The 11,353-nt window shown below is 39.5% G+C and overlaps 1 pseudogene; it reads left to right on the plus strand.

The window, feature by feature from the left end:
- Window positions 1-7,665, plus strand: part of LOC116812238 (nucleosome assembly protein 1-like 1) — a 22,269-nt pseudogene extending 14,604 nt beyond the window's left edge.
- The last annotated feature ends 3,688 nt before the right edge of the window (window positions 7,666-11,353 follow it).

The raw sequence follows: 11,353 nt of genomic DNA on the forward strand, positions 1-11,353 counted from the left end.
CCCCCCCTTTTTTTTTTCTGAGACAGAGTCTTGCCCTTTTACCCAAGCTGGACCCCAGTGCTGTGATCTCAGCTCACCGCAGCCTCCAACTCCTGGGTTCAAGCGATTCTTGTGCCTCAGCCTCCCGAGTAGCTGGGACTACAGGTGCTGCACCACCACACCCCAGCTAATTTTTTTTTTTTTTTTTTTTTGTATTTTTGGTAGAGATGGGGTTTCTCCATTTTGGCCTGTCTGGTCTCTTAACTCCTAGCCTCAAGTGATATATCCACCTCGGCCTCCCAAAGGGTTGGAATTACGGTATAAGCCACTGCACCCAAGACCTCACTTAGACTTTTATTGACTTAGACTCTGAACTTCTGTAGTATGAGCAGCCTTCTCCTTTGGGTTGTTGGTTGAAAATTGTAGAGACAACTGTTGAACATCAGTGGTTTTTGAGGCAATTGATACAGTTAGGGCAAACAATAGATACACTAAAGCTTAAACGGAATGAAAAGTCCAGTAGTGGAATGAAAAGTCCAGAGGGCTTTGAAAAGCTAGGACATATTCCTGATAATCTTGAATGTGATAATGCCAGGTCTGTGGCCCTGCTAAGGAAAGGCTTGGCAAGGCCTTAGGCTCACTCTTTGGGTAATCTTCAAGGGCTGCCCAAATAAATAAAAGCCAGTGTAGAACTATAAACAGCCTGAAAGAATGTTTCAACATACACGTGGAGCCAAAAACTGCTGGTTCTACACGTCTCTGTCGAGTCATAAGCTGAGTATGTATTTTATGTAATTAGATAGACTTTTAAATTGCTGCATATGACAAAACACACTCACACTTTATAGGATTAGTTTAGAAAACTCACAGTACTGTTGTTTACTAAGCAACAGTAACCAATCATAACACACATTAGGAAAATGAAGAATCTGATTTTCACAGTTGCCAAATTCTATTATTTTAAATGTCCAGTTTTCAACAACAACAAAAAATGAGACAGGCGCAAAACCAAAAAAAGCACAGCCTATACGCAAGAAAAAGCACAGCCAACAGAAATTCATTCTAAGGAAGTTCAGACACAGTACTTACTAGAGTAGCTTATAAATCAGTTATATTACATTGTTCAAAGGCCTAATTAGGAAGTCATGTGTAAAGAAATAAAGGAAAGTAGGAGAATGATGTCTCATTAAGTGGAGAATATTAATAATCAGAAATTAAAAACAACTAAATAGAATCTCTGGGGTTGAAAATTATGATAACTGAAATGAAGATTTCACCAGACAAACTCAAAAGTAGATTTAAACATGCAGAAGAAAGAAGCAGCAAACTTCTAGGAACTTCAATTAAGATTATCTCGTCTGATGAGAAAGAAAAAATAATGAAGAAAAATGAATATAGTCTTATATAATAATCTATGGAATGCCATGAAGTAAGCATACCAACATGTACTGTACCAGAAGTGAGAGGGAAGAAAGAAATTGGCTTAAAGAATAGTTTAATAATAGCTGAAAACTTCACAAATTTGATGAAAAACTGTAATCTTCATTTGTAAGAAGTTGCATGAATTACAAGGGATCCATGTCTAGACACAAGACATTTTATGTTGTCAAAAGACAGATACATTTTTTAAAGCAGTAAGGTAGAAGTCACTTCTCACATCCAAGTCCTCCCTCCTTCCCTGCCTCCCTCCCTCCCTTTTTCTTTCCTTCCTTTCCTTCCCTGCCATCCATCCTTTTTTTTTTTTTGAGATGGAGTCTTTCTCTGTCACCTGGGCTGTAATGCAGTGGTATGACTTCGGCTCACTGATGTTGTACAGCTACTGTGACAAAGTTTGGCAATTCCTGGAAAAGTTAAATTTACATGGGATTACCATATGACCTAGCAACTCTCTTCTGGATATACCCAAGAGAACTGAAAACATATGTCCACACAACAGTTCATATATTACACAAATGTTCATAGCATCATTATTCATAGTAGCTAAAGAGTAGCAATATCTATCAGTTGATGAATTGATAAATTGAAAATTGTAGTTAAATTTACATAGGATTATCTGTCTAATGTATCTGTCTAATGAAATGTTATTTAATCATAAAAAGTAATGAAGCACTGATGAATGCCATAGCATGGATGAACTTTGAAAACATTGTGTTAAAGTGCAAGAAGTGGGTGCAGTACCTAGAATAGGTATATATGTAAAGTCAAAAAGTATATTGTTGCCTAGTGTTCATGGATAGTGTTGTGTGGAATAGGGAGTAGTAGCTAAATGATACAGTGATTTCTTGTGAGGGTGATAGAAATTTTCTGCAATTAGTGGTGATGCTTGGACAGCTCTGTGAATTTGCACAGCTCTCTGAAAACCCACTGGATTGTATGCTTTGCATCTATGCAACAGTAAGCCATATTATGTGAATTTCCTCTCAGTGCCAAAAAAAAATTGGAATCTTTTAAGGCAATTCATTTTCTGCTAAGAAATTGAGAGACTAGTAAAACTTTTTTTTTTTTTGAGATGGAGTCTTGCCCCATCACCCAGGCTGGAGTGCAGTGGCTCAATATCAGCTCACTGTAACCTCCGCCTCCTGGGTTCAAGCAATTATCCTGTCTCAGCTTTGCAAGTAGCTGGGACTACAGATGCCTGCCACCATGCCTGGCTAATTTTTGTATTTTCAGTAGAGATGGAGTTTCACCTTGTCGGTCAGGCTTGAACTCCTGACCTCAGGTGATCTGCCCACCTCGGCCTCCCAAAGTGCTGGGATGACAGGCATGAGCCACCACACTCAGTAAAACTATTAATAATCATCATTATATTAGTGAACTTAAGGATCAAGAATTACATGGTCATCCACATCAAAATACTCAATGCTATACACAGTGCAACAAAGCCTAAAGTTTCTGAGAAAAGTATAGCTTAAGAATTTTATACCCAGACAACTTATTCAAGTCAAAATTACAGGTAGACATTTTCAAACATCCAGGATTTCAGAAATTTTAGCACCCATGTGTGATGGAGTTGCTGCTTGGTACCGTAAACCAAAAGATGAATTAGTAGAAAAAGACTCAAGAATGGAGAACTGATAAAATAATGAGTAGTAATTTTTGAATTAATTTAATGTAAAATTGGAGTAAACATTTATACAAATTAAGGTTATATAACATGGTAAATGTCTACAAAATATTAACGAAAATATTTGCCATGGCACGATATGCAAAATATGTCCATGTTTTCACTTTTTTTTTTTTTTTTTTTTTTTGAGACAGAGTCTTGCTGTGTCACCCAGGCGGGAGTGCAGTGGCAGGATCTTGGCTCACTGCAAGCTCCGCCTCCCAGGTTCACGCCATTGTCCTGCCTCAGCCTCCTGAGTAGGTGAGACTACAGGCGCCTGCCACCACGGCCGGCTAATTTTTTTTTGTATTTTTAGTAGAGACAGGTTTCACCATGTTAGCCAGGATGGTCTCAATCTCCCGACCTCATGATCCTCCCACCTCCGCCTCCCAAAGTGCTGGGATTACAGGCATGAGCCACCGCGCCCGGCTGTTTTCACCTTTTATAGCAGGTGACAGTAGATAATATCTTTACAATTTGATTCCTACCTATCATTTTTATCATATTTTTCTTAGAAGAGTATTTTAAAATCTGCCTTGAATTAATAGACATTTAATTGATCATCATTCATATATATAACAAATTGAATGTTAGTTACTAAGGCTAGACAGTATTGTCAAGTCTTGAGATACATCAGTGCACAAAATAGAGATTCCTTTCCTTCATCATCATGGACTTTTAGTATGGGTGTACATACATAATATTATTTAAATGTATATTAGAATGTGTCTTGCGGAAGTAGAACAGCTTAATCAAAACAATTTTGAGTTTCAGAGATGGTCAGGGATGCCTTGCTGGAAGGATGACAGTTTGTCTAGACTTCAGTTTGAGCTGTGTCATAAACTTCAGAAAGGAAATGCATGTATTAATCTTAGTAGAGAGGACAGTGACAGTTTTCGTCAAATGCAGCAACTTAGGCAAGTCAGATGAGGACTCAGAATTGGTCATGTATGTCTTTGGTGAACAGATTCAGTGAACTCATGGAAAAAAGTTGATGGAAGTATTAAATAAGTTTAGGGAAAGAATGTGCAATGAGAATCACTGGAGATATGAAACAGTTGCTTGCAAGAGAAGTGGGATCAAGAGAAGATGGAATTTTTGTTTGTTTTAGTGTTGTTTCAAGAGAAAAAGCTTATTTGTTTCCTGATGGGAGTGTTCCTTTACTGGGTGATAGATAAATTGATGGTTTAAGGGATAACTGCAAAAAAAACAGAAAAAAGAAGGTATAATTCAGTGCTTATGTGGAGGGATTGTTTTTAAGTGGAAAAGAACACCGCTTGTCTGTGGCAATGTGCAGAAAATACAAAGTTTGTGAATTAGTTGTTGCCAGTAGGACAGATGTGGCAGACAGTGGATCATCTTTTCTGTTTGGGGTTCTTGGTAAGGTGGGAAATAAGATCAACAGGCAGGTAGTATTGGAATTTTGAGAAAAACATGGCAAATAGCATCTACTCAAGATTCATATTTATATATTTAAAGATGACGCTATCTACATCATGTTTTTTTTTCTATCTAGATTTAGCTGCATAGATGTAGATGCTGACATAAAATTATATCAGGCAGGTTTGTGGTTTTGCCAGCCAAGTATTATGAAATCAGACAGGGCAGGGGCACAGGAGTTGAAAAAATATGCAAGAGAATGGTTAGAATGGCCAGCCATGGAATTAAGCTGTTTTACTTGTTCAAATTGCTATAAAATTTTTGTTTAAAAGTAACATTTCAATTTTAATTTTAAACTTGTATTTGTCCTTTCTGTTCTTTTACTTGTATATATGCATTGAGAAATATCTGAATAATATTTTTGTAAATTCTGTTGGTATTTCAGATGGTTTGTTTTTGAGCACTCTTTAATTTTTTTTAAGTAGTTTCTTAAATATTAAAGTGGATCATCTCAAGAAAAAGCTATTTTTTAGGGCAAAGTTGAAGAAGCATAAGGGAATAAGTAATAAAATAGTATTGCTTAAATTTGGGGCCCATGAGATATTGGGGGCAATAATCCTGTAAAGATCAAAGCAGTTTGGGCAGATTTTGGTTGCTAGACTGCAATTTGTGTTTTGCTTGGTAGGAAAAGGAGTGCTAGAGACTAGGGCCAGAGGGTAAAGTGCTGGATCTTTCTTTTAAGAAGACAGAAAATTGATACCAATTTTCTTGATACCATTGATAACAATGTCAGGGTGTTTGGTTGGAAACCTTAGGTGAGAGAAATCCGGTAAACTGTTTTGTTTTTGAGGTTGGTGGTAAATGAACTTTAACAACCTGGTTTTGAAAGATGAGACAACTTGAATGGAGAGGCACAAGCCATGTGCTTGCATTGTAAGACTGCAGAGCAAAAGAATAGCAACGTTTTTATGATATTAATTTAGACAAAATGCAATCCAGTGGAAATCCAATATCCAATTTTTTTCCTCAGCAAAACTGTAATTCTTTTTCTGAGGAAAACAAAGAGAAGTGAGATAACATGACTAGCTAAAAATTAAGCTATGAGTTATAAAGACAGACATCCTTATTTCCTCACCTCTCCCTTTTGTAGCTGATTGGCTTGTGTTATTACAGCAGGTTTTACTAGCATTATTGGCATCTTTAACTTCCTAGCTGGTTTCATGCCCTTCCAATTACCTGTCCAGTTTTTTCTACTTAGGTTACTTTGTGAATTCTTTCTTGCCCCTGCCTTAAATTGTAATCTCACTGGGACTGTGTCTTTAGCTCATGATCTTCTTTACATTGCAGATGCTTACTGCATGATCTCAAGTGTTTGTTGGTTAACATTTTGCTGATGGCTTCCAAATTGGTGTTGATCTTCAGCTTTCAGAGTTGAATATTCTGTAGGTGGCTTCATCTGTCATTCATTCCATCTTCTCAGTTTATTCTTAAATATGACTCAACTCCAGCCTTTATCCGAATTTATACTACCTCTGTCCTCATTCAAGACTTCATTATCTGTCACCTAAATGTACTTGAAGCTGTAGTGCCCTGCTTCATTTCTTGATCTCTTCAAATCTGCTTTTTTGTAAGGCTAGCAGGATGCTTTGGCAAAAATACTGATCTTAGTGACTGGTCTTTTTAAAAGCAGAAATCATCAAATCTCTGATAAGAATCCCCAAGAGTAGGATATCTTGAAGTCTATTTTGTATACAAGTTAATTCCATACTGCAGATCCTGATTTTAATTAGATTGAGAAACTTGCAGTCTACCAGAATTAAGTTTGAGCCCCTCTGCCTGGTGCATAAAGTCCTCCATGACCTGGTTTTGGTTTACCTGTTGTTCACATTTCCCACTATGGCCTGATTTGCAGCAGTATTGAAGAACACACTCTCTTACTGTCCTTTCCCCCACCTGCTTTATCCTTTGCATAGAATAAGTGCCATTCTCTTTCAGTCTACATAATGTACCTTCACTTTTTTTTTGTGGCAGCTGTTATTGCACTTTGCAACATTTGCCAAAACATTTCTGACTCCCCAGCCTGTTTTATAGTAATACTATCTTATGGACACTTTAAAATTTATAAAATATTATTTAATTGTATGAGAAAATGAATCACTTTTAATAAAAATAATTTACACCAATGTTAACATTAAAGATTGCACTAGAGAGTTCAAAATTATTATATTTTTATGTTTAAAGAAATTTTAGGCCAAGTGCAGTGGCCCAAGCCTGTAATCCCAGCACTTTGGCAAGTGGATCACTTGAAGTCAGGAAGTTCAAGACCAGCCTGGCCAATATGGCAAAACCCCTTCTCTACTAAAAATGCAGAAATTAACAACGCATGATGGCAATGCCTGTAATCCCAGCTATTTAGGAGGCTGAGGCAGGAGAGTCACTTGAACTTGGGAGTTGCCGTGAGCTGAGATAGTGCCAGTGCACTCCAGCCTAGGTAGCTGAGACTTCTATCTCAAAAAAAAAAAAAAAAAAAAAAAAATTTAACTTTTTCTTCTAAGTAATCTTTTAAATTTACTTTAAGAAATCAGCTAGTGTCTTTCTAAGTGACATTTTGTTTTGAAGACAAATGTGTATTAAAATGTGATTTGCCAATGTGTTACTGTATCCAAAATAGACAAAAAACTCTTTTCCCCATTGTTTTGGGTTCTTACATCTTGTGTTTAAGTAGTTAAGTTTTAGTAGCTTTTAGTAGCCCAATGTTTCAAGTTCTCATATCGTAGGTTAAGTAGTTAGATTTTATAATATCCATTTTTGTAACAAGGATATGCTATTTGAAAGTAGTCCGTAATTTCTAGTAAGAAACCAAATTATATCGTCATTGTATTTTTGTTTTTTTAATGTTGGCTTTAGATAATTTTGATTAGACAAATATAGTTTTGGATCTTTTGAAGAACAAGATGGAGAATTTGAAAAGTATGCAGAGATTTCAAAATCTAAATTCTGTGTTTATAAGCCACTGTTGAAAGTTAAGACTAAGGAAGATCGCACGGCCCGATCGAGGGGCGACCAGGTCGGGGCCGCTGCACGCCGGGGGCGGAGGCCGAGCCGGGCCCCGCTTCGCCCCGGCGGCTCGCCGCGCCCACCAAGCTCCGCGCCGAGGGCTAGAGGATGCGTTCCCCGGGGTCCGGCTTGGATATGTTTTTTAAAGAATTGCCTTCTTGTGGGGTGGAGCCAAGATGGCCGAATAGGAACAGCTCCGGTCTCCAGCTCCCAGCCCCAGCGACACAGAAGACGGGTGATTTCTGCATTTCTGCTTGAGGTACCGGTTTCATCTCACTAGGGAGTGCCTAACAGTGGGTGCAGGACAGTCGGTGAAGCGCACTGTGCGCGAGCCGAAGCAGGGCGAGGCATTGCCTCACTCGGGAAGCGCAAGGGGTCAGGGAGTTCCCTTTCCTAGTCAAAGAAAGGGGAAACAGACGGCACCTGGAATATCGGGTCAGTCCCACCCCAATACTGCGCTTTTCCAACGGGCCTGGAAAACGGCACACTAGGAGATTGTGTCCCGCACCTGGCTCGGAGGGTCCTATGCCCACGGAGTCTCGCTGATTGCTAGCACAGCAGTCTGAGATCAAGCTGCAAGGCGGCAGCGAGGCTGGGGGAGGGGCGCCCGCCATTGCCCAGGCTTGCTTAGGTAAACAAAGCAGCCAGGAAGCTCGAACTGGGTGGAGCCCACCACAGCTCAAGGAGGCCTGCCTGCCTCTGTAGGCTCCACCTCTGGGGGCAGGGCACAGACAAACAAAAACTCAGCAAGAACCTCCACAGACTTAAAGGTCCCTGTCTGACTGACAGCTTTGAAGAGAGTAGTGGTTCTCCCAGCACGCAGCTGGAGATCTGAGAACGGACAGACTGCCTCCTAAAGTGGCTCCCCAACGGCGAAGCACCCAAACTAGGAGGCACCCCCCCCGTAGGGACAGACACACACATCAATTAAACCGGTACCCCTCTGAGACAAAACTTTCAGACGAACTTCATCAGACAGCTGAATTTGTGGTCTCACGAAAATCCGCTGTTCTGCAGCCACCGCTGCTGACACCCAGCCAAACAGGGTCTGGAGTGGACCTCTAGTAAACTCCAACAGACCTGCAGCTGAGGGTCCTGTCTGGTAGAAGGAAAACTAACAAACAGAAAGGACATCCACACCAAAAACTCATCTGTACATCACCATCATCAAAGACAAAAAGTAGATAAAACCACAAAGATGGGGAAAAAACAGAGCAGAAAAACTGGAAACTCTAAAAAACAGAGCACCTCTCCTCCTCCAGAGGAACGCAGTTCCTCACCAGCAACGGAACAAAGCTGGATGGAGGATGACTTTGAATTTCCTCTCGTAGCTCAGAGTAGTTTGATCGTCTGAAGCTACGAGAGGAAATTCAAAACAATAGCAAAGAAGTTAAAAACTTTGAAAAAAAATTAGAAGGATGGATAACTAGAATAACCAATGGAGAGAAGGGCTTAAAGGAGCTGATGGAGCTGAAAGCCAAGTTTCGAGAACTACGCGAAGATTGCAGAAGCCTCAGTAGCAGATGCGATCAACTGGAAGAAAGGGTATCACTGATGGAAGATGAAATGAATGAAATGAAGAGAGAAGGGAAGTTTAGAGAAAAAAGAATAAAAAGAAATGAACAAAGCCTCCAAGAAATTTGGGACTATGTGAAAAGACCAAACCTACGTCTGATTGGTGTACCTGAAAATGATGGGGAGAATGGAACCAAGTTGGAAAACACTCTGCAAGATATTATCCAGGAGAACTTCCCCAATCTAGCAAGGCAGGCCAGCGTTCAGATTCAAGAAATACAGAGAACGCCACAAAGATACTCCTCGAGAAGGGCAACTCCAAGACACATAATTGTCAGATTCACCAAAGTTGAAATGAAGGAAAAAATGTTAAGGGCAGCCAGAGAGAAAGGTCGGGTTACCCACAAAGGGAAGCCCATCAGACTAACAGCTGATCTCTCAGCAGAAACTCTACAAGCCAGAAGAGAGTGGAGGCCGATATTCAACATTCTTAAAGAAAAGAATTTTCAACCCAGAATTTGCTATCCCGCCAAACTAAGCTTCATAAGTGAAGGAGAAATAAAATACTTTACAGACAAGCAAACGCTGAGTGATTTTGTCACCACCAGGCCTGCCCTAAAAGAGCTCCTGAAGGAAGCACTAAACATGGAAAGGAACAACCGGTACCAGCCACTGCAAAAACATGCCAAATTGTAAAGACCATCAAGGCTAGGAAGAAACAATAGCAACTAACGAGCAAAATAACCAACTAACATCATAATGACAGGATCAGATTCACACATAACAATATTAACGTTAAATGTAAATGGGCTAAATGCTCCAATCAAAAGACACAGACTGGCAAACTGGATAAGGAGTCAGGACCCATCAGTGTGCTGTATTCAGGAAACCCATCTCACGTGCAGAGACACACATAGACTCAAAATAAAGGGATGGAGGAAGATCTATCAAGCAACTGGAAAACAAAAAAAGGCAGGGGTTGCAATCCTAGTCTCTGATAAAATAGACTTTAAACCAACAAAGATCAAAAGAGACAAAGAAGGCCATTACATAATGGTAAAGGGATCAATTCAACAAGAAGAGCTAACTATCCTAAATATATATGCACCCAACACAGGAGCACCCAGATTCATAAAGCAAGTCCTCAGTGACCTACAAAGGGACTTAAACTCCCACACAATAATAATGGGAGATTTTAACACCCCACTGTCAGCATTAGACAGATCAATGAGACAGAAAGTTAACAAGGATATCCAGGAATTGAACTCAGCTCTACATAAAGTGGACCTAATAGACATCTACAGAACTCTCCACCCCAAGTCAACAGAATATACATTTTTTTCAGCACCACACCACACCTATTCCAAAATTGACCACATAGTTGGAAGTAAAGCTCTCCTCAGCAAATGTAAAAGAACAGAAATTATAACAAACTGTCTCTCAGACCACAGTGCAATCAAACTAGAACTCAGGATTAAGAAACTCACTCAAAACCGCTCAACTACATGGAAACTGAACAACCTGCTCCTGAATGACTATTGGGTACATAATGAAATGAAGGCAGAAATAAAGATGTTCTTTGAAACCAACGAGAACAAAGACACGACATACCAGAATCTCTGGGACACATTCAAAGCAGTGTGTAGAGGAAAATTTATAGCACTAAATGCCCACAAGAGAAAGCAGAAAAGATCCAAAATTGACACCCTAACATCACAATTAAAAGAACTAGAAAAGCAAGAGCAAACACATTCAAAAGCTAGCAGAAGGCTAGAAATAACTAAAATCAGAGCAGAACTGAAGGAAATAGAGACACAAAAAACCCTTCAAAAAATTAATGAATCCAGGAGCTGGTTTTTTGAAAAGATCAACAAAATTGATGGACCGCTAGCAAGACTAATAAAGAAGAAAAGAGAGAAGAATCAAATAGATGCAATAAAAAACAAAAAAGGGGATATCACCACCGATCCCACAGAAATACAATCTACCATCAGAGAATACTACAAACACCTCTATGCAAATAAACTAGAAAATCTAGAAGAAATGGATAAATTCCTCGACAAATACACCCTCCCAAGACTAAACCAGGAAGAAGTTGAATCTCTGAATAGACCAATAACAGGTTCTGAAATTGTGGCAATAATCAATAGCTTACCAACCAAAAAGAGTCCAGGACCTGACGGATTCACAGCTGAATTCTACCAGAGGTACAAGGAGGAACTGGTACCATTCCTTCTGAAACTATTCCAATCGATAGAAAAAGAGGGAATCCTCCCTAACACATTTTATGAAGCCAGCATCGTCCTGATACCAAAACCT

This window comes from Hylobates moloch, unplaced genomic scaffold (genome assembly GCF_009828535.3).
Source record: "Hylobates moloch isolate HMO894 unplaced genomic scaffold, HMol_V3 SCAFFOLD_25, whole genome shotgun sequence".
Taxonomy (NCBI): domain Eukaryota; kingdom Metazoa; phylum Chordata; class Mammalia; order Primates; family Hylobatidae; genus Hylobates; species Hylobates moloch.